This window comes from Ochotona curzoniae, unplaced genomic scaffold (genome assembly GCF_017591425.1).
Source record: "Ochotona curzoniae isolate NIBS_2020 unplaced genomic scaffold, NIBS_Ocur_1.0 scaffold_4683, whole genome shotgun sequence".
Classification (NCBI taxonomy): domain Eukaryota; kingdom Metazoa; phylum Chordata; class Mammalia; order Lagomorpha; family Ochotonidae; genus Ochotona; species Ochotona curzoniae.
In genome coordinates this window covers 292,604-315,408 of record NW_024467121.1, presented here as the reverse complement: position 1 = coordinate 315,408, position 22,805 = coordinate 292,604, and positions in this window count along the sequence as shown.

Here is a 22,805-nt window from a genome sequence, read left to right as displayed (position 1 = left end):
ATGGGATCCTGGCGCGTTCAAGGCAAGGACTTTCACCACTAGGCCACTGTGCTGGACCCTAATCCCAGCTGTATAAAAGCAGAACGCGGGCCCGGAGCGCGGTGGCGCAAGTGGTTAAGGTCTTCGCCTAGCACGCCTGGGATCCCATATAGGCGCCAGTTCTAATCCCGGCAGCCCCACTTCCCATCCAGCTCCCTGCCTGTGGCCCGGGAAAGCAGTCGAGGACAGCCCAAAGCTTTGGGAACCTGCACCCGCGTGGGAGACCCGGAAGAGGCTCCTGGCTTCGGATAGGCATAGCATTGGCCGTTGCGCTCACTTGGGGAGTGAATCATCGGACGGAAGATCTTCCTCTCTGTCTCTCCTCTCTGTATATCCGCCTCTCCAATAAAAAATAATAAAAATAAATCTTTTTAAAAAAAGAGGCAGAACGCAGAAGTGACTGGATGAAGAATGAGTGGCCAAATGGCAAACATTAGAGGTCATGACTCCTGAATTTCTAGCAAATTGCTCACCTAAGCAAGCTTCAGCAGTCTGTTCCACAAATGCTGGGTTGGGGTTGGGGGTGCCCCTCTGGTCTCCACTGCTCAGTCAGTCACTCATAACTACCAGAGAATTGCAGACACATCAAGCTGGCCCCATGACTGTTTTCCCTAGCAGCTTAGGACAGGAGGTGAAAAGTGACTTTTCCAACCAAATCACAAGTGGATCTGCTGCCAGCAAGTCCTGGAGCAGGATGCTGGAACCGTTCCAGCGCATGTGTCACACTATAGAGTTTCGGATGTCTAGAATGGAAGGGGGAGGGCAGTGCAAGAGGTAGAGGCAGCCCCTTGATTTTAGGGCCCAAGAGAAACCTTGGCAGAGTAGGGCTGTGGTGGGGCTGCAAGGGAGGTTGAAGCATAGACAAGAGGAACTGGCAAGGTCTAGGGCCTGCACAACGGCTCAATTGGTTAATCCTCCACCTTCAAATGCCAGGATTCCATATAGGTGCTGATTTGGGTCCTTACTGCTCCACTCACCTTCCGGCTCCCTGCTTGTGGCCTGGGAAGGCAGTCAAGAATGGCTCAAAGCCTTGGGACCTTGCACCCACATGGAAATCCAGAGGACTCTTGGCTCCTGGCTTTGGATCAGCTCAGCTCCGGATGTTATGGGCTTTTCAGGAGTAAACCAGTGGGTGGAATATCTTTGTCTTTCCTTATCTCTATAAATCTGATCTGACTTTCAATAAAAATAAATAAATCTTTTCAAAAAATGCAGAGCCCAGATGTAAGCAGATCCTACTCTCCCCACCCTTGCTCTGTGCAGGCCCTGACTGCTCAAAGACTTCACACATCCTAGCATTAACCCCTTTCTTGCAGTGACCCTAGGAGCTGGGAATGGTCAGTGCTCTCTTTTCCAGAGACAAGAACTGGAACTTAGTCTGGCTTCCAAGTATGGGCTCTTTATTACTGTCCCCTGGGTTCATGTGATGAGAATGTAGAGCACATGAAATCCTTTGAGTGTAGGGCCCAGGCTCTTGGGACTTGGAGGGCTGATCAGATCCCTAACTGATGGCTGCTGGAACCCTGGCTAGGCTGCTCCCTCATCTGGGGAACTCATGTCTTTAATCACGAAGCGTGGTCATCTGTCACCAACCAACCCCTGGAGGCAAAACACTCTCAGCGTATGCCCTGCTGCAGGGGCCAGCTTCCAGAGAACAGGACATTTCGTGAGTCAACCTCAAACTGCCCAGGGAACCCGGTGAGCCTCCTGGGCCCGATGGCTGAGAGGTGCTCAAGAGCCGTCTGCAGGCTGCTCATGGCTAAAGCCAGCAGCAACCTGAAGCAAGCCCCAAAGCTCAGATCTGACTTCAAGCCTTCCTTGTTCCAGGAAGAGGGTTTGTCAGAGTCCAAAGAGCCCACTGCATGCCTCAGTTGACCCAGCATGCAAGCTACTTGTGTGGCACAGCTCCCTGGGGGAGCTAGGTAGGCAGACCCAAGCACAAGCCTTGGAATGGTTTTGAGGGGTGACTTGGATTTGTCTGCTGCTTGCTCATTACCTGCTGGGGGAAAACTCTAGGTAATCAACTGTCTCATGTCAGCTTTGCAGACAGGCCCCAGCAAGCAGCTTGGTGGGAGGTGTACTTAGTCAGCTGGGAAAATCGAGCTGACATGCTGTGGACCTACGGGAGCTTGTGCCACGCTCTGTCCATTCTCCAGCTTTCTCTGGCTCTAAGACCTTTCCAACCAGAGCTTTATGTGACATATGCAACAAGCTGCACGAAAGGTGCAGAGCCCCTGGAACAGAGCTGGTGGTGATCCCTTAAATTCACTCCTACCATACCTGCTAGCATCCAAGCACATTGGAACTCCACCAAATGTGCTGTAATAGTGTGAGACATCCATTAAAAGGGTAGATGACAACATTTCCTTTGGAGATTGAGAAATCATGATCGTGTTGATGGCAGAGTTCTGGAATTTGTAACAGATACTCTTCCCAGAGATTGAGAGAGGGAAGACAGGGCTGAAAGGCCCCCACCTCAATTGAATTAAAGGATGTCTACACTTTTTGTTGTCTACTTTGAGATTAGGGGCAGATTTCACTGAAAAAAGGGGTCTTGTTGCAATAAAAACATTTTCTCTCCTTTTCTTTCTTTGAGGTTTATTTATTTTTATTGAAAAGTCAGATTTACAGAGAAAAGGAAAGAGAGAGAAGAAGATCTTCTGTCTACTGGTTCATTCCCCATGTGACCTCAATGGCCAGAGCTGAGCTGATCTGAATCCAGGATCCAGGAGCTTCTTCTGGGTCTCCCCCATGAGTAAAGGCTCCCAAGGCTTTGGGCCATCCTCGACTGCTTTCCCAGGCTACAAGCAAGGAGTTGGATGGGAAGTGTAGCAGCCAGGATACAAACTGGCACCCATTTGGGATCCTGGTGCATACAAGGTGAGGATTTAGCCACTGAGCTAACATGCTGGGCCCTATAAACATTTTAAAAGGAGCAGTTGTTGGCTTAGTGGTTAGAAAGCCCATGTCCTACAACAGAGCGTGTGGGCTGCACTCCCAGTCCGGCTCCTGATTTCTACTTCCTGAGATAGCAATGAGGGCTCACGTAGTTGGGTTCCTTTCACCCCTAAGAGGACTGGATTGAATCTCCCAGCTCTGGCCCTGGCCCAGCCCTGGCCATTGTGTGCATTTAGAAACTCAACCAGTAGATGAAACTGTTCTCTTTTCTTTCTTTCAAACGAATGAAACTTAACAAAAAATTCTTAAAAGAGCAAAATGCACATGTCTGTCAAACTTATGCGTGTTCATTTTTCTGCCAACTCAATCATAACTCCAGTAATGGAATCTCTTTAAAGAAAAATATTTTGGCACAGTGAATTAAGCTTCAACCTGTGGTGCTGGCATCCTGTATGGGTGCCAGTTCAGGTCCCAGCTGCTTTGCTTTCTATCCAGCTCTCTGCTAATGTGCCTGGGAAAGCAGCAGAAAATGGCCCAAGTGCTTGAACCCCTGACACCCATGTGGGAGACCTGGTGGAGTTTCAGGCTCCTGGCTTCAGCCCGGTCCAGTCCTGGCTATTATGGTTATTTGGAGAGTGAGTCAGTGGGCAGAAGATCTCTCTTTTTCTGTGTCTCCCTCTCCCTCTTTGTCTGTAATTTTGCATTTCAAATTACTTAATTAATTAAAAATAAAGAAAAAAAATTAAGAGGCCTCACCTTGTATCACCCTCATTCCTTTCCGTAGCAGCTGCAGAGTTTAAAAAAGGAGGGCAATCAAGGAAGTCAAGGCAATTATTATCCTCCAGGTACAAACAAAAGTCTGTACCTTACAGCACACTTGTGAAGGCATCTGTACTACAGCAATGCCATCTGCTTTGTTGTCTCTGAAAGGAAGATGAATAAGAGGAATCCTGACCCAGTGGACTCTTGAAGCTCTGAAATATCCATCCAAAGTAACACTTGTGCATAGGGATCTATGTGCTCCATAGCTTAAAGAAATAAGTATATTTCTACAGGCACCAGTGTTCAACGCAGTGATAAAGCCGCTGCTTGGGGCACCTTTCCTGAGCCCCATCAGCTCTGTTTCTGGTTCCAGCTTCCTGTTAAGCATAGCCTGGAAGGCAGCAGAGGATGATAACTCAAGGACTTGGGTTCCTGCCACTCACGTGGGAGATCCAGATTGAGTTCCAGGCTCCTGGTTTTGACCTGGCCTAGTTCTAGCTGTTGCGGGCATTTGGGCAATGTACCAGCAGATGGAAGATCTTTGTCTCTCTCCTTTTCAAATGAGTGAAAATAAAATAAATAGATGAAAAAAAAAAAAAGGTTTAAGTAAGAAATCTAGTCCTAAATTGCCTACAACCACATAAACATTCTTCTTGCCTCTTTCAACCCAACTGCTGCCTCAGGGTCAAACCCGGCTGTCCACTGGGCCCTTTCCTGTCTTCTCTTGGGCAGCATGAACTTCTGACCACAGTGAGCCAGAAAGGAGCATCTCAACCCATTTAGGTGGTGGCCTCTTTTAAAGTGAAATGTGAGTCCAACGCTCCAAACTGTCACTGTCCTGAGAGTTCCCAGGAAGGCTTTTGTGCTGTAACCTGGATGGCCGTCCAAATGGCCTTGGCTGGTCTCACCACCCTGTCTCCTCCCTCTCCCCAGCTCGGCCTCCCAGAGGCTCCTGGTGCTATCAATGGGCTGCGAGCACTGTCTTTCACTGCCCTTTTCAAATTGCCGGCTGGGTGCCAAGTTGTGGCTTCCCAGGGTTCATTCACCCTGGGAGATGTTCAGCAGTGTGGGAAGGGTGTGTGTTCACAAATGAGCACAGTAGGGCAGAGTGATTTGGAAGCCATTTCATTTTTCAGTTCATCACACTCCCACTCACTGGGAAACTCGACACCAGAGATGTGAAACCTTTCTGGAGTTGTGACATCCTAATGTCACTCATTTTATCTCATCAAACACCCACCCCTCTTAAAAATGCCATGAGCCACATATTTATATTTCAGATTAAGGTGAATTAAAATTGGAAAATTACACGAGGATTTTCCAGCACTCGAGCAAGAAGGAGATTTACCAGAGATGTTTAGTAGTCAAACTCTATACAGGGAAGACATTTGACCGCATTGTAAAGTAGGAAGGATTTGCCTGTTGCCCCCACACTCCCCTGATCCAGCTCTGCCCCCCACCCCCCCAGCCCGGTTTTGCCTCCTGCACTATTCTGAACTTCCCTCCATGGTACCTTGTACAGAACCATCCCTTACCAGCCCCCTAAACTCCTGCTCTGGAATTGTTTCCTCTTAGTATTCCTATAACACTTGTCCAATGCTAACTCCTTCTGCTGGGGGCTCTTTTATTTAAGTTTTTGTTTATTTGAGAGAGTTTTCTTCTATTGGCTCACAAGCCACCATGAATAGGGCTGGTATGGAACCAAAGCTGAGAGCTGGGAACTCAATCCGAGTCTCCCACATGCATGGCCGGAGCTCAGCTGCTTGGCCTGTCACCACCGCCTCCCAGGACCTGCATCAGCAGGAAGCTGGAGTCACGAGACAAAGCCAGGAATGAAACCCAGGCGCTCTGATGTGGGACATGGGTTTCTTAGTCACTAAGTTAAATCCTATGCCGGATATTTGTGATTTAGTTAGAGATAGTATCATACCCCCAAGAATTAATTTGCAGTGGAATTTCCACAGATAATGGAAATGCCTGGGGCAAGAGTGAGGCCCATTCTGCTTCATGATAATCCCTCCCTGAGCTAAGCCATGTCTTCACTGAGGGGGAGGGGGAGGGGAAAAAAACCCACAGAATGAGAAGGCAGGTGACATGAATCTATCTGAGTTCATTTATTATTTAGTAACCTCTACAACGTGCATGATATTTTGGTTAGGGGCTTGAAAAATAAAGATAAATGAGATATATTCCATGTTCTCCATGAGCCCCTGATCTGTTGGGGTGGGGTGCATCTAATACCATAATAAATGCTTCCTTGGTAGTAGCGGTGGGTTATTATGGGCACACAGAAGAGAGGGTAATTAATTCTGCCTAAAGAAAACTACATAGAATTAATACTTCCATTGGCCTTGAAGGATGAGAAAACATCCAGCAGGCTGAGAAAGGGAGAAGCCAGAGTGAGACCGATGGGGAGAACCTGAACAAGTGCATAGGCCATTGCTAGGGAAACCTGAGTATCTGGAGTGTCAAAATGAAGTAGCAGGGATCCAGATGCAGAGCAAGGCCAGGGTCAGATTTTGGAAGGGTCTTCAATGCCTCACTGAGGAGTGGGAGGGTTACCCCGCAGCCTGTGGCACCATCGGAGGTTTGCCAAACTTCTACTGAGAGAGAGTCAAGAAACCATGTCTCTCAGGCAAAAGACAGCAGAGGCTCCATCCGGGGCTGGAGGAGCCGGACAGAATAGACACTCTGAGGATAGAAGAGGGGTAAATGATTGGCTATTCCAGGGCTGGGGTGAAGAATTCATGAGGGATATTGCTTGCTTGGGCTGCTAAGTAATGATGTAATGATGGTGCCGATACTTACAGATGAAAAAGACAGGAGCGAGGACCCCTGGGACGGAGACTTGGACCTGCTGTCTTGTCTGCTGGCTTAGGAGACGGGTGTGTGTTGCTGTTCCTGGGGAGGATTCTTCTCTGGTTTATGTGTTAGTTCTCCTTACGAGACACCGGTGCTCGTCTGTGCCAGGCCAGGTCCATCGCTCATCTGGCTCTTCTTCCAACGCATCACTTCTTCCATCAACCAGGGGTCTGGCAGCTGCGGCTGCCTTTGCGCAGAGGCACTGGCTTTTTTTTAACCCACGGGCAGCCTTTGCCCCACCTGCTGCTTCTCATTCTTGATGTTGAGCTCTTCTCCCTTCATTTATTCGCTGTTTTCCCTTGTTTTTCTCATGTAGTGTCCTTGCTTGGGGAAGTAATTCTTCTAGAGAGAACTTGTACTTTCCTTCCTGCTCATTTCAGCGTGAACATTGTTGAGTGAAAATCGATATTCATTGGTTGAATGAAAACCAATGAACTAGAACTCTGTAGTGGAAAGAAAGTAGTTCGGGAAATGTTTGAGCAATTAGGAATTCATCTGAACAAACTGAATATGTACATGCTCTTTGACCTGGGAACCCCAACTCTTCAAATTTATCTGAGAGAAAGAGTAAATGCACAAATATATTTGTTCAACTTCATCGATCTTGTTTATTGTAGTGAAAAAGCTAAGAAAAAACCTCAAAGCCCCCAAAATAATGAATTAACTCAACTGATTATACATATAAGATAAAATTAATGATTTTTATTCATTTAAAATGGTTAGTTAAAATAATGATTCATTTAAATGATCCATAAAAAGCAGAGATTAATTCTATTAAAGTGACAAAGTAGGTCAACATTTATTGACCACGGGAAAGCTAGGAGGACATTCAGGATTTACTAATTAAAAAGGATAATTATGGGTCTGGTGCGGTAGCCTAGTGGCTAAAGTCCTAGCTTTGCATGTATCAGGATCTCATATGGGCACTGCTTCATGTCCTGGCTGTCCCACTTCCCATCCAGCTCCCTGCTTATGGCCTGGGAAAGCAGTCTAGGATGGCCCAAAGCTTTGGAACGCTGGGAGAATTAGAAGAAGTTCTGGCTTTGGATTGGCTCAGCTCTGGCAGTTGTGGCCACTTGGGGAGCGACCAGTGGACAGATCTTCTTCTCTGTCTCTTCTTCTCTCTGTAAATCTGACATTCCAATAAAAATAAATAAATCGTAAAAAAAAAAAAAGAATCATCACTAAACTTATAACCAACAATTATTTGAGTCATTGAATCTCTGTTCTTCTCTCTGAATTTGAGAATACAGAGATAGAAAGAGAGCTACTAAGTCCTAACTCACTACCACAACACCTACAATGGCTGAGGCTGGGTTGGGCTGAGACCAGCAGTCCAGAACTCCATCCAGGCCTCTGCTGTGAAAGACAGGAACCCAAATACTTGAGTCATTACCAGTGCTGTCCAGGCTGGACCTTAGCAGGAGGCTGGAGGCAGCAGCTGAGCTAGGAATCACAACCAGCCAGTCCAGTATGGGATGCGGACGTCTTAACGGCTAGGCTGGACATGGGCTCCCAACACACAAGATTCAAAATTACTTTTCTTCCTGTTGTTTTTATTTCCTCAACTTTTTGCAGCAAGTATGTTTAACTGGGGGCCAAACATGGCTGTTTTTTCTCATGTGCCAGCCCAGGGTGCTAGCTATCTTCCCTGGAGGGCAATAACCAGCAGCAAAGGAACAGCAGGAAGGTCCTGCAGGAGGGCTAGGCAGCAAATCACCGCCCATATGCTGGAGGACTCTTTGCAACAAGACACCCTCAGGCTTTAGCCACAGAGAGGCTCCACTTATCATGTCTTTCCATGCTGCCCCATTCCTCCTTTATATAGATATTTATTTAGGAAAGTCAAATTTACAGAGGTAGAAGGAGAGAAAGAAAGATCTTCCATCCACTGGTTCACTTCCCAAGTTGCTGCAATGGTCAGAGCTGAGCCGATCTGAAACCAGGAGCTAGGAGCCTCCTCTGGGTCTCCCACGCGGGTGCAGTGTTCCAAAGCTTTGGGCCATTCTTGACTGCTTTCCCAGGCCACAAGCAGGGAGCTGGATGGGAAGTGGAGCAGCAGGGACACAAACTGGCACCCAAAAGGGATCGTGGCACATGTAAGGCAAAGATGTAGCCAGTGAGCCACCATGCTGGGCTGCCCTACTTTTCCTAAAATCTTAGGTCTTTTATAGTCTCTCACAGAAAGTACTCAAGATCTCATTCCTTACCCTAAAATATTAATTTTTTAACATTTATGGATTTGAGAAGTACAGAGAGAGGGACACACACATGAAAGAGAAATTGACATCTTCCGTCTGCTAGTTCACTCACCAAATGCTTGTAATGGCTGAAGCCAGGAGCCTGGAATACCATCCAGATTTCCCAGGAGGATGGCAGGGACCCAAGAATTTAGATCATCCTCTGTTGCTTTCTCAGAGCACTAGCAGGGAGCTGGATAGAGAGTAGAGGAGCTGGGAACCGAACAAGTGCTTATTTGGGATACTAACTTTGCAGGCAGCAGCCCAGCTCATTGAGCCACCATTCCCTCCCCACCCTCCCAATTATTGTTATTTGAAAATTCTTTATGCTCTGGGCAATTTACTATCTAAACCGGACATGTTGCAGCAAGAAGAGAGAAGTAGTATTCATGGTGAGAAGGGTCAGGTGAGGGTGACTTTATGTAAAGGATCAAGAGTGGCAGAAGCTTAACAGGTTGCTGGGCAACAGATGTGAATAACATGGTCAGATCTCACTGGCAATTGCACATATGCAAAATACAATGCTATCATTGCCGCTTACGCAATTGAGGAAAGGGGAAAGACATGACCCAGTGTTGGTAATGAGGCAGAAAACAGCCTTTCTCAGGCACTGTTGACAGAAGTCTTAAAGGCTGAGCTCTTTCTGCAGAGCTGGGGCACAAGGGTCTCCAAGCTCCACGAGGGTCCCCAAGCTCCACGAGGGTCCCCAAGCTCCACGAGGGTCCCCAAGCTCCACATGTGCTTGCTTGTGTAAACATTGTTTGAAAGATTCATGCACGTGTTTATTTGAAAAAGCAGAGTGACAGAGCTCTTTCATCTGTTTGTTCGCTCCCCAAATGTCCACAACAGCCGAGGCTGGGCCAGGCTGGGGCCAGGATCCTGGAACTCCAGCCAGGTCTCCCACACAGGTGGCAGGGCCCCAAGGACTTGCGTCACCTTCCCAGGCGCATTAGTTGGAAGGGAAGCACTTCAACAGGAAATGCAGGAATCCCAAAGGTGGCTTAACCTGCTTCTCCGCAATCTGGTCCTCTGTGGTCTTTCAGCCTCAGAATATGTTCCTCCAGAAATTCATCCTCAGCAAACAACCACTATGCTTTTCCATAAGAAGTGTCATCAGTTCTATGAGGAAATTTTTAGGAAAGAGTACGTTTCATTTTCTAACAGTAAGGACTTTTCTCCCTTTATTTATTTTTTTAAAGATTTCTTTACTTTTATTGCAAAGTCAGATATACAGAGAGGAGGAGAGACAGAGAGGAAGATCTTCTGCCCGATGGATGATTCACTCCCCAAGTGATCACACCAGCTGGTGCTGCATTGATCCAAAGGCAGGAGCCAGGAACTTCCTGCGGGTCTCCCATGCGGGTTCAGGGTCTCAAGGCTTTGAGCTGTCCTTGACTGCTTTCCCAGACCACAATCAGAGAGCTGGATAGGATGCGGGGCTTCAGGAATTAGAACTGGAGCCCATATAGGATCCTGGTGCGTTCAAGGCAAGGACTTTAGCCGCTAGGCCACTGCACTGGACCCAACTTTTTTCCTTTCAATTACAGAACTCAATTATCAGAAATAGGCAGGTCTGTATTCAAATCACCACTTAGTAGCTAAATAAACCTGGGGAAATGCTTCAATCTCTTTAAGTCTCATTTTCCTGTTCTGTGAAACAGGTCACAAATAAAGTACCTTCCGCTGATCTCTTGCCCCATCAGGACCCACTCTTTCTCTCCTCTTTGCAGCCAAACCTCTCAATAGGGTGGACAACATGCGCGCTCTGAAGTCAGCTCCAGCCTGGCTCTGGCCCTCAGCACTTCAGTGAAACCAATTGTGTCAAGGTCATCAAACAGAGCCTAGTTCAGTGGACAGTCCTTGGCTCTCATCGTACTTGACCTTGAGCATAAATCAATGCAGTTGAGGGCTCCTTGCTCTTTCATACTCTCACTCATTTGGCTTTGGGGATGCTATTTTTAAAAGAAAAGAAAAAAAACTTTTATTTATTTATTTGATGGAATTAAAAAAAAGACATAGAGGAAAAGATCTTCCATCTTTTCTTGTTTTACTTCCTAAATGGCTGCAACAGCCAGGGCTGCACCAGACCAAAGCCAGGAGCCATTGCTTCATCCAGCTGTCCCATGTGGGCCACAGGAGGCCAAGCACTCGGGTCGTTTCGTTCTGCTTCTCCCAGGCCATTAACAACAAACAGGATCGGAAGTAGAGCAGCAGGGGCTTGAACTTTTGCTCACACAGGGCTACAATGATGGGTAACACTTGTGAATAGGCCACCAACTCAGCAGGTCACAAGCCCTACCGCAAGTGGGTCCTGGATGTGACATCTCCACGCTGTGGTGCCTGTCTCCCTTTAGGACCCACAGTCTAGAGAAAACCCAGTTGGCAGTTCTGGCTGCCTAGTTACTTGTTGAATGGTCAGGCATTCTGTGTATATCAGGGCCTAATAGCATGACAGGAACTTTCTAGAAAGGCATTTAATTCTCTGCTGCAGATAGCATGGCCTCGCTCCAGAAGCCTGTGGATCTCCATTGTGATCTCACTTTGGGACTTGCACATTCTGGATGACGTTCTTCCCAACACTGACATCTGTGGTAACACAGGGCTTGCCAGATCCCGTGGCCCAGCAAAGTGTTTTCTTGCTCTTGGTTACACTTGAAATTGACAGGCCTTCCTGTCACCTGGTAAATAAGTTGAAATGATATGCATGGATTTGGAATACGCTGTCTCTGGCAGAAAACAGTCTTCCTGCTTTAAAATGAAAGTGCAAGATCTAGCCATGAGACCTTACGTTGGGGAAATGTCTCAGTGTATCCCAGACCACTGGACCCTTGAAAGTGTCACAGGGGACAGGCACAGTAGCCTAGTGGTTAAAGTCCTTCCTTGGCATGCTCCAGGATCCCATATGGGCACTGGTTTGTGTCCTGACTGCTCTACTTCCCATCCAGATTCATGCTTAACGGTCTGGGAAAGCAGTAGAGGATGGCCCAACGCTTTGGGATCCTGCACCCACGTGGGAGATCCAGAAGAAACTCCTGCTTTCAGATCAGGTCAGCTTCAGCCTTTGCAGCCACTTGGGGAGTGAACCAGCAGATGGAAGATCTTCCTGTATCTCCTTCTCTCTGTAAATCTGACTTTCCAGTAAAAATAAATAAATCTTTAAAAAAAAAAAAGAAAAAGAAAGTGTATTGGACATAGCAGACTTTTTTTGTAGTTGTTTTAAAGTTTAGAGCTTTTTTTTTTAAAGATTTATTTATTTTTATTGGATCACTTCTCAGCCTTTTTGGCTAAGATAAAGTGTATTTAGTTTTTACTGGAAAGTCAGATATACAGAGAGGAAGAGAGACTGAGAGGAAAATCTTTCTTCTGATGATTCATTCCCCAAGTAGTCACAATGGCTGGAGCTGAGCCAATCTGATGCCACGAGCCTGGAGCCTCTTCCGTGTCTCCCACGCGGGTGCAGGGTCCCAAGGCTTTGGGCCGTCCTCCACCGCTTTCCCAGGCCACAAGCAGGGAGCTGGAAGGGAAGCAGGGTCACTGGGGTTAGAACAAACGCCCATATGGGATCCTGGTGCTTGCAAGACAAAAACTTTAGTTGCTTAGTCTATCGCGCTGGGCCCACACTGGTCACTTCTTGCTCAGCTGGTCTAGTTACCATGAGGTCATCAATATCCAGCCAGACCAGGTCTCTTGAGAATCCGTTGAGCTAATGCCAGGAGCATTACCACAGCCCTGAGGCAGGACTATTGACTATATTGTCTCCTCCAAGTGAATCAACTGTTAACAAACTATTGGGGGCCCAGTGCAGTGGCCTAGTGGCTTAAGTCCTCGCCTTGAACGCGCCGGAATCCCATATGATCATCAATTCTAATCCCTGCAGCCCCGCTTCCCATCCAGCTCCCTGCTTGTGGCCTGGGAAATCAGTCGAGGACGGCCCAAAGCCTTGGGCTCCTGCACCCGCATGGGAGACCCAGAAGAGGTTCTTGGCTCCTGGCTTTGGATCGGCACATTCTGGCCACTTGGGGCGTAAATCATTGGAAGGAAGATTTTCCTCTCTGTCTCTCTTCTTTTTTGTATACCTGCCTTTCCAATCAAAATAAAAATTAAAAAAAACAATTATTGGGGCAAGAATGAGAAAGCATGTACTCAGTGGCTTTCTGGGTCACGTGTTACCTGGCTGAAAATTACGTTAATTTTCTCTAGCAAAGATGGCACAGTGGTTCAGCAGTTACAGATGAGCTTCTTAGCATTTGTCTGATTAATCTACTGCCACCTGCCAGGATCAGTCTAACAACTGCGGAGTTCAGAATGGTGACCAAAGAGTAACATGCCAGGGACCATCAACTCTGTACCCTTTAGCACTTATTTTTATGGGAGTTACTCTCCTCCCGGACAAGATGTGCACTATTCTTTTGAATGTCCTGGGCCTGGTGCAATAGCCTATTGGCTAAATCCTCGCCTTGCATCCGCCAGGATCTCATACAGGCGCTGGTTTGTCCTGAGTGCTCCACTTCCCATCCAGCTCCCTGCTTGTGACCTGGGAAAGCAGTAAACGGTGGACCAAAGACTTGGGACCCTGCACCCGCGTGGAAGACCTGGAAGAAGCTCCAGCTCTGGCTTCAGATTAGTTCAGCTCCAGATGTTGTGGCCACTTGGGGAATGAACCAGTGGATGGAAGATCTTTTTCTCTGTTTCCTTCTCTCTATAAATCTGACTTTCCTATAAAAAATAAATACATCATCAGTGGCAACAAGTGGAGCACAGAGCATCGACAGCACAAGGTAGCAGTGACATTGCTGGAGTGTTCATCAGAGGTTGTCTGAAGTAGTTTCCCAGTGCAATGGAAGGCAGCCGAGAATATGACTTGTCAGGTATTTGAGAAACAGGGTGCAGGGCAGAAACAAGCACAAGGACAGTGCAGTTGCATGGCTTTGTGAAAGGTAATCAACACTTGGAAAAAAAATTAATGAACTATCAAAAGAGATTAGGTGGTGATTTAAAAATTAGGTTTTTTTTTTTAAAGATTTATTTTATTTTTATTGGAAAGGCAGATATACAGAGAGGAGAAACAGAGAGGAAGATCTTCCGTCCGATGATTCACTCCCCAAGTGAGCACAACGGCCGATGCTATGCCGATCCAAAGCCAGGAGCCTCTTCCGGGTCTCCCACGCGGGTGCAGGGTCCCAAAGCTTTGGGCTGTCCTCGACTGCTTTCCCAGGCCACAGGCAGGGAGCTGGAAGGGAAGTGGGGCTGCCGGGATAGAACCGGCGCCCACATGGGATCCCCGGGCGTGCAAGGCGAGGACCTTAACCACTGCGCCACCGCTCCGGGCCCTAAAAATTAGTTTTAAAGCCAATAGACCTCCTTGGCGACATAGAAGCAGACAGCTGGCAGAAAAGGAAAGCTGGTAAGAGAGTGCCACTGAATGGTGCATTACAGCACAGGCAGATCCTGGATGCCAACAGAGGAGCCCTAATGGGGAAAGGAGGGGGCCCTGACACATGGGATGGGAATAACTGAGAGGGTGTGCCCACCCTTCCCTAGTAAACATTCGCACTCAGTAATGCAGAGGAGTCAGCCCTGCAGGAGCCCAGGCACCACCGACAGAACCTGCCACCACCAACACCCAGGGCTGCCGCCTGGATGGTAAGTGATCTTAACTCCCAAGTACCATCTGAGCTTCCACTTTCTTGGTCCTCTGCTGGTGTCAAGAGTCTTCTGTGGAGTCCCCAGGGAAGCAGACAGGGGGGTAGATGTTAGCCCAGAAGTGCTCTCGATATCAACACCCGTGGGCAGGCAGGACTGTGTGCAGAAGAAAACTGGTTGGTCTGCAGTGCAGCACTCAGCGAGGCAGCGGCTCCACGAGAAGTTTTGAAGCTATTCGGTGACCCTTTGGGGTCATCTCAAGGTGGGGCGTGGGGACCATGCTTTTTTTTTTTAAAGATTTATTTAATTTTTATTGGGAAGGCAGATATACAGAGAAGAGAGACAGAGAGGAAGATCTTCGGTTCTGTGATTCACTCCCCAAGTGAGCGCAATGGTTGGATCTGAGCCAATCTGAAGCCAGGAGCCTCTTCCGGGTCTCCCACGCAGGTGCAGGGTCCCAAAGCTTTGGGCTGTCCTTGACTGCTTTCCCAGGCCACAGGCAGGGAGCTGGATGAGAAGTGGGGCTGCTGAGATTAGAACCGGCGCCCATATGGGATCCTGGGGGCGGGGGCATGCAAGGCAAGGACCTTAACCACTGCACCATCACACTGGGCCTCTGGGGCCATTCTTTGAACCACACATTGATCAACCGTTAGCTATGGACTCTCAGGAGCTGGAATGATCTTGGCCTAAGGAAATATTTTTCATCCCAAGTGAATTGAGCAATGAGAGCTGTCAACATTCTCAGCACCAGGGGAATAGTCTTTAAGCTGTGTAGATGGACATAAAATATCAGCCCAGGCCAGATACTCAGCAACCACTCATTATTTATCATTATTATATTTACAGAGTTAATAGCCTTGGGCCAACATGTTGATTATAATGGTTTCCAGATCATAAGATTTTGGCTATTTTTTATTTCGTGTTTTAGAATTTTTATATTTCTTAAAATTTCAGTGATGAGTACATTCAATTTTGTAATCAGGAAAAGAAAATGGCAAATTAATCATCTAAAAGAAAACGTGGGGCTGGCATTACGGTGCTGTGGGTTAAGCCATTTCTGCAATTTCTACAATCTCATATTAAAGTGAATTTGAATCCCAGCTGCTCCCAGCTGCTCCCAGCTGCTCCCAGTTGTTCTGCTCTCTAGCTAGCTCCCTGCTGATGCTCCTGGGAAGGCAGCTGGTGATGGACCAAGTTCTCGGGCCCCTGTCACCCAGGTGAGAGGCTCGGCTGGAGTCCTGGGTATCTCACTTTGGCCTGGTCTAGCCCTGGCTGCTTGTATCCATTTAGGGAGTGAGCCCGCTGATGGAAGATCTCTCTCTCTCTCTCCCTTCTCTGTAACCATGCCTTTCAAGTAACAAATTAAGTTTTATGAAAGAACACTTGATTGGTATTTGTGGGACAGTAGGATGAAAATTCCTGGTGGACACATTTGTCAGAAAAAGCACCTGATTTGATAGTCAGTTTCCAACAATGCTGTCTCAGATTCCATCTCCAAAGGCTAGAGCATCTAGAACCATTTCTGGTACAGAGCAAGCATTTGGTAAATACTTGTTTGCAATAGGGAGGTATCTGTGCTACTGTTGGAAACAGTACTGGGTTAGGTACTGTGGCTTAGCCAGTTAAGCTGCCACTTGGTTATAAATGCATCACACACACACACACACACACACCCCCATCAAAGAGGCTGGGATGAATTTCTGCCTCAGCTTCCAATCCAGCTTCCTGCTAATGTACTTGGGAGGTAGCAGATGATGGCTCACAGACTTGGGTTCTTGGGAGATCTGGCTGGAGCTCTGAGCTCTGAGCTTCAGCCTGGCTCAGCCTCTGCCAGCAGCTGGAAGGATTTTTAGGAGTGAATTTGCATGGACAACCAACATGTCTCGCTCTGTGTGCGTGTATCTGTGCGTCTTTCTCTCTGTGTGTCATTGTCACTTTATCTTTTAAATAAATTAATATTTTTAAAAATATATTTATTTATTTTTATGGGAAAGATATACAGAGAGAAGGAGAGACAGAGAGAAAGATTTTCCATCCTCCAGTTCACTCCCCAAGTGGCCACAATAGTTGAAGCTGAGTTTATCCAAAGCCAGGAGCCAGAAGCCTCGTCCTGGTCTGCCACATCAGTGTGGGTCCCAAGGCTTTAGGCCATCCTCAACTCCCCTCCCAGGCCACAAGCAGGGAGATAGATGGGAAGTAGAGCACCCAGGTACAAACCAGCACCCATATGGTGTCCCAGCAGATGCAAGGCAAGGATTTAGTCACTAGATTAACGCACCAAGCCTGTAAATAAATATTAAAAAAAAAAAAAGAAAGAAAGCAGCATTGTTAGACTGGGGGAATTTCAATATGTGTTCTAGGAAGATAATAAACAGCTGTTCCCCACTCTGAACTGTCAGTGACCTCACAAAACTACTTCCAGAATAAATGACCTCATCCCTATAAAAGATAGCTATCCTTCTCAAAATAAATATCGGCTGCCATTTTTTGAGGAATTGACAAGGTGATTCTAAAATGTACATAAATACATAATGGAGCATCAGAAAGGTCATTTAAAACATAGAATTAAGCGGGGCAGAGTTATAGTGTACCAGGCTAAGCCTCTGCCTGTGATGCCAACATTTTGAGTCCTGGTTGCTTCACTTCCCATGCAGCTCCCTGCTTGTGGCTTGGGAAACCAGTGAAAGATGACCCACGTCCTTTGGACTTGTGCCCACATAGAAAACCTGGAAGAATCTCCTGGCTCCTGGCATTGATTCAGCCGAGTTCTAGCCATTGTGATGATTTGAGAAGTGAAACAGTGGATGGAAGTTCTCTTTTCTATGTGTCTCTCCTTTGCTCTGTAACTCTGCCTTTTAAATAAAGATAAATCTTTTCTAAAATTGGAATTAAAAGATAAGTTTGGGCCTGGCTCGGTGGCCTAGCGGCTAAAGTCCTCACCTTGAATGCACCAGGATCCCATATGAACGCCGGTTCTAATCCTGGCAGCCCTGCTACCCATCCAGCTCCCTGCTTGTGGCCTGGGAAAGCAATCAAGGATGGTCCAAAGCCTTGGGACCCTGTACCTGCATGAGAGACCTGGAGAAAGTTCCTGGCTCCTGGCTCCTGTCTTCGGATTGGCATAGTACCGGCCATTGTGGTCACTTGGGGAATGAAACAGTGGACAGAAGATCTTCCTCTCTGTCTCTCCTCCTCTCTATGTATCTGACTTTGCAATAAATAAATAAATCTTTTTTTAAAATAAAAGGTAAGTTTATTTTGGTGCAAGAAATGTTAAAATTCATGCTTTTCACAATATGCATTTTTCATGAACATTTTGGGGACTCCTTGAACAAAGAAAACAGAGTTAATTAAAACAATTTGGGAAAAGAGGAGCAAATTTGGAGGGTTCACACTTCCTGATATTAAAATTTACTCCCAAACTACAACAGTTAGTGTGGTGCTGGAATAAGATCAGATATGTACACCAATGGAGCAGGACTGGCAGAAGCAGACTCTTATCTACAGCTGATTTTCAGCAAAGAAGCCAAAACAGTTCAATGAGGAAAACAACTTTTTCAACATATGGTGTGGTGACATCTGAATATCATTATGCAAAGGGATGAAGCTACACCTCTATGTCAAGCCGTGTAAAAAATAATTCAAAATGAATTATAGACCTAAATGTAAGAGTGACGCTATTAAACTCCTAGAAGAAAACATAGCTATAAATCTCCATGACCTTGGATTGAGCAATGGTTTCTTAAACATGACACCACAAGCATAAGGGACAAAGGAAAAAAACAGATTGTATGTCATCAAAATGAAAATCTGAGGTGCCGAGCAGTTTGGTGCAGCAGTTACATTATCACTGGGGATGCCTTTCTCCCATGGAGAACATGGAGGAGTGCCAAGGTATCCACTTTTGTTCCAGCTGCTTGCTAACATGTTCCCAAGGGCGGAGCAGCAGGCTGTGACTCAAAAACCTGGGTTCCTGGCACCTCCTTGGAGGATCTGGGTGAGGGGCCAGGTGTCTGGCCTTGACTTGGCTCAACCCTGGCTGTTGCAAGCATTTGGGGAGGAAACTGGTGGATGGGAAATCTCTTTTTGCCTTTCAAATTAAATGAACATAAATAAAAAACTTAACCGAAGTAAAAAAAAGCATATTGAAAGAAAGGAAAAGAAAAAATTTGCTCAGGGGTGGCCTCAGGAGGGGCAGTTTTGCCTCGGGGCTCTTGCCTTTAGTCCTTGGCCAAGCCTTCGGCTGGAAAGGTGCACCAGGTCCTGCTCCCAGGGACCAGATGGAGAAGAGGCCTGGGAGTCCCTAGTTGGCAGGAGGGGAGTTGGATGGAATGTGATTGTGGACTTACCATGGGTGTGCTTTGGGACTTGGCTGCTCTTAGTGATCCTGCGCCTGGAAATAGCCGGCGGTGGCTCAGGAAGCAGAGAGAGATGCCAGACCATTCTTTGGCAGGGCCCAGGGCCCAAGGTCCCATGGGTCAAGGTCTCATGGCTGGCAGGAGACCGAGGGGCCAGCTGTCTCAGAAGGATACCATTGCTGCTGCCGCTTTAGCCTCAACTCTTCTCCTTATGCTGTTCTGTTTTCCCACCAACCTCAGTTGTTCCAATAGCAATGGAGCTGCTGCTGCAACCATTAATACTTGCTGCCCTCCCCCTAGAAGTCAAGTCAGTTTCTATTTTGTGCTTAGAAAAAACATTTTGGGGTTTCTAAGGACAGCGCCAAGCAGGTAAAGACAGCTGACAAGAGAAAACAAACAGTCATGGATCAAGTAAGTAGGTTATGTCTAAAATATGACTCTTTTCAAAGAGATTTAAATTACTTTTTATTTATTTGGAAGACACAGTTACAGAGAGAAGGGGAGAGAGATGTCCTCCAGCTACTGATTTACTCCTTAAATGCCCACACTGGCCACAGTGGCCGCAGTGTAGAGGCCCACACTCTTGGGCCATCCTCCTCTGATTTCCTAGGTCAATAGCAGGGAGCTGGATTGGAAAAGAAGCAACCAAGACACAAACCACTGTCCATATGGGATCCTGGCATCATGGGCAGCAACTTAACCCGCTATATCACAACCCTCGCCCTAGACATAACTTAAAAGAACAGCTTTGACTCAACAATGAAAAGTACAATTTAAAATGGGCAAAGGATCTGAATAAACATTTTCCCAGAGCTATACAAATGGGCATTGAGCACGTGGAAAGATGCTCAACATCTCTAGTCATAAGGGAAACAAAACAAAAGCTACAACAAGTATGTCTCTTTAAAAAAATTATTTGTGTGAAAGGCAGAATTAGAGAGAGATCTTTCATTTCCTGCTGCACTCCCCAAATTGCCGCAACAGCCAGGGTTGGGCTAGGCTAAAGCCAGGAACCAGGAACCAGGAACCAGGAACCAGGAACCAGGAACCAGGAACCAGGAACCAGGAACCTCTTCCAAGTCTCCCATGTGGGTGCAAGAGCCCAAATCCTTGAGCCTTCTTTTTCCAGGTGCATCAGCAGGCAGCTGGATTGGGAGTGGAGCAGTCAGGTCTGGAACTGCTGCCCATATTGGCATCAGGAACAAGATCAACTTTTGGCAAGGGTGTGGGGACATTAGAGCCCTCATTCTTTGCTGGCGGAGAATGCAAAATGGGACAATTGCTTTGGAAAACAACTTGACAGGTGATAGTTCAAGTAGTTGGGCTCCTGCCACCTACTTGGGAAACCAGATGCAGATTCCGGCTCCCGGCTTTGGCCTGGCCCAGCCCTGGCTGTTGCAGGTGTTTGAAAAGTGAAACAACAGATGGGCGTTCTTCCTTTGTTTGTCTCTCTGCCTTTCAAATAAACAAATGGAATGAAAACCTGCAAGCAAAACAAGACAGTCCCTAAAGGCCACATACTTTAGTATTCCATTTACATGACATATTCAGGGTAGACAAATTCACAGAGATATAAACTAGATTGGTGGTTGCTGGGGGGGAAGGGGTTGGGGGTGGAAGAAATGGGATGTAACTCCTGACGGGTGCAGATTTCTTTTTAGAGAGATGAGAATGTTCTAAAACATAACACTGATGGTTGCCTGACTCCATAAATATACTTAAAAAGAATCAGTGAATTGTATGCTTGGCAAGGCTGAATTTTAGTCTGCATGACATATACCTGAATAAAGCCTCCTTTGGAAAAGCAAAGTAAATAAGAGCAAGTGGTCAGGGCACTGGTGGTTGGACTAATGCAAAACTTCAGGGGGACCTAAGTCCCTACAGGGTCACACAGTGGCCTGGCTACTCCGAAAGGCAGATGCCCATACCCATGTGACGCAGCTGGTCCTGTGCCTGCCACCAGGCTGCTAAGTGGCTTCCAGAGGCTGAACCATTCTGCTGTTCTGAAATGGCTTGATTGAGTTCTTTTACACAGCTGGTCCTGTGCCTTCCAGAGCTGTAGGCTGCAGGGCCATGCCAGGCTCTGTGGGCCTCTATCTAGACCCCCCACAGAGCTCACACAGGTTGACTGCTTCACCCAACCTGGTTCAGCCAAGACACCACCAAAAAAGATTTCTGAGCTTCCTTCGGCCTGCAAGCTGGGGCTGGGACTCCAGAGCTCCCCAGGTGATCAGCCTGATCTGGGAACCTTTGATCAGAGCTCACTCTCCCACCCAGCACTGCAGCTTCCCTGCCAAGAGGCTGACTCAGCTTTTCCAAGAAGCATTCCCTGACTCGCCCAGCTGAGGTAGACGCTCCACCCAAGTGCTCCCGACTGCTTGCTCATCACCTCCCTCTGTGTCCGGGCGAGCCAGGCCTTGCCAGCATCTCAGTCGCCCCTGGGAGAGGAGACACTCTTTGCATAAGGGGCTGTGACCTGCTGATGTTTTGTCCCCAGGGTCTGATTCAGTACATCTGTGGCAGGAATGGGTCAATGGCCATCACCAGAAATCTCCCCAGGTACTGCAGGCCAGGCATCGCCAAGGTGATAATTGTGCCTGTTTTGCACTTGGCCCAGTGAATTTAGCGGGGAGATAGTGTTTATTGACAATTCCGTAAAGGACATCAGACTTGGATGAACAGAGCAGGTCTGAAGCCCCACCTGGAAGCTTGCTGCCCGGTGTAAAGATTGGACCCGCTGCTTTCATGAGGGAATTGTTCTGTTTATCGCCAAGGGTCTGGTGCATTTCCCAGGACCAAGAATGAGCTCTGAGCTGGACCCTGTGTGTATGTGTGTGAGAGAAGTCAAGCTGAGCTAATTAGTCCCCAACCACGGAAAACCTGCAGTTACCCATGCATCCAGCCAAGGGCACATTCACATGAGGAAGGGCCTGCACCTGCAGTGATGTCAGAGACTTTGTTTGTCCACCACCCACACATTTCCAGTGCCAGCAGCCTAGGACTTGCTGAGCTTATGGCCACATCTAACCCTGTGCCTTTAAGACATGCCAGGGAAGTCTTCACAGTAGGTATGAAGAGTTTCCCTGGAAGCCATTCCCATATTGGGGTAGCAAATGATAACGATGCTGCAAAAACATGTCTTCCACTTCCCCTACTAAATATGTTCCCAATGCAACTGCAGTTTTTCTTTCTTCCTCTTTGTCAGTCCATGGCTATCATGTTTTTCTTTAGGATCCAGTTTGATTTTTCTGCCACAATTTGGTCATCATTTTTGACTGAAGTCATTTGAATTATTTCCATTCCTTTAGTCATTGGGTGTAGTTTGTACACTGATTTTATAGGTTGTTTAGTAATTGGATCTGCAAGTAGATATTATGAACTGGTCAAGCCCAACAGTGGGTACTGTAACCTGGTATGGTTTGGGCTGCTCCTTGCCTTGGTTCTTGCACATATCTGCAAGGACTTCAACCTGACAATAGGGTCCAAGGATGTGGCAAATATATTATCATTTAACCTAAGGGTACAGAGGCCTCAGCTATTCAAAAATCTTACTTTTGAAATTTTCTTTTAAAATATGCAAGTCTCGGAGCACGTAGTAGGCCTCTTCCAGAGCTGTGGGAGATAACCGTGTGAGGACAGGGGCCCTGAAGTCTAAATTCCTTCAATTTCACGTAAATGTACCTCTGCATCCAACAAATGCTTACTGAGTGTCTATGGCAGGCCAGCTGCCATTTCAGGTCCTAGGAATAAAGCAGTGAACCAAATAAATCAAAGTCAAAGACCTTGTGAGGCTGCAATCTAGTCTGGCTAAAACAGGCGTGTCTTCCCCTTTTGGAGGGCAGGGACAATGGATGCATTGACTGCAAATTCCTGACTCCCAATATTTGTGGAAGGTAGAAATGAACGTGAGAATGAATGAATGAACTTTCAGACTGAAAACTGTTGTGCTGCTGGGTCTTGGTATGTCACCCACAAAGTCCCAATACAGATGACAAAGTTG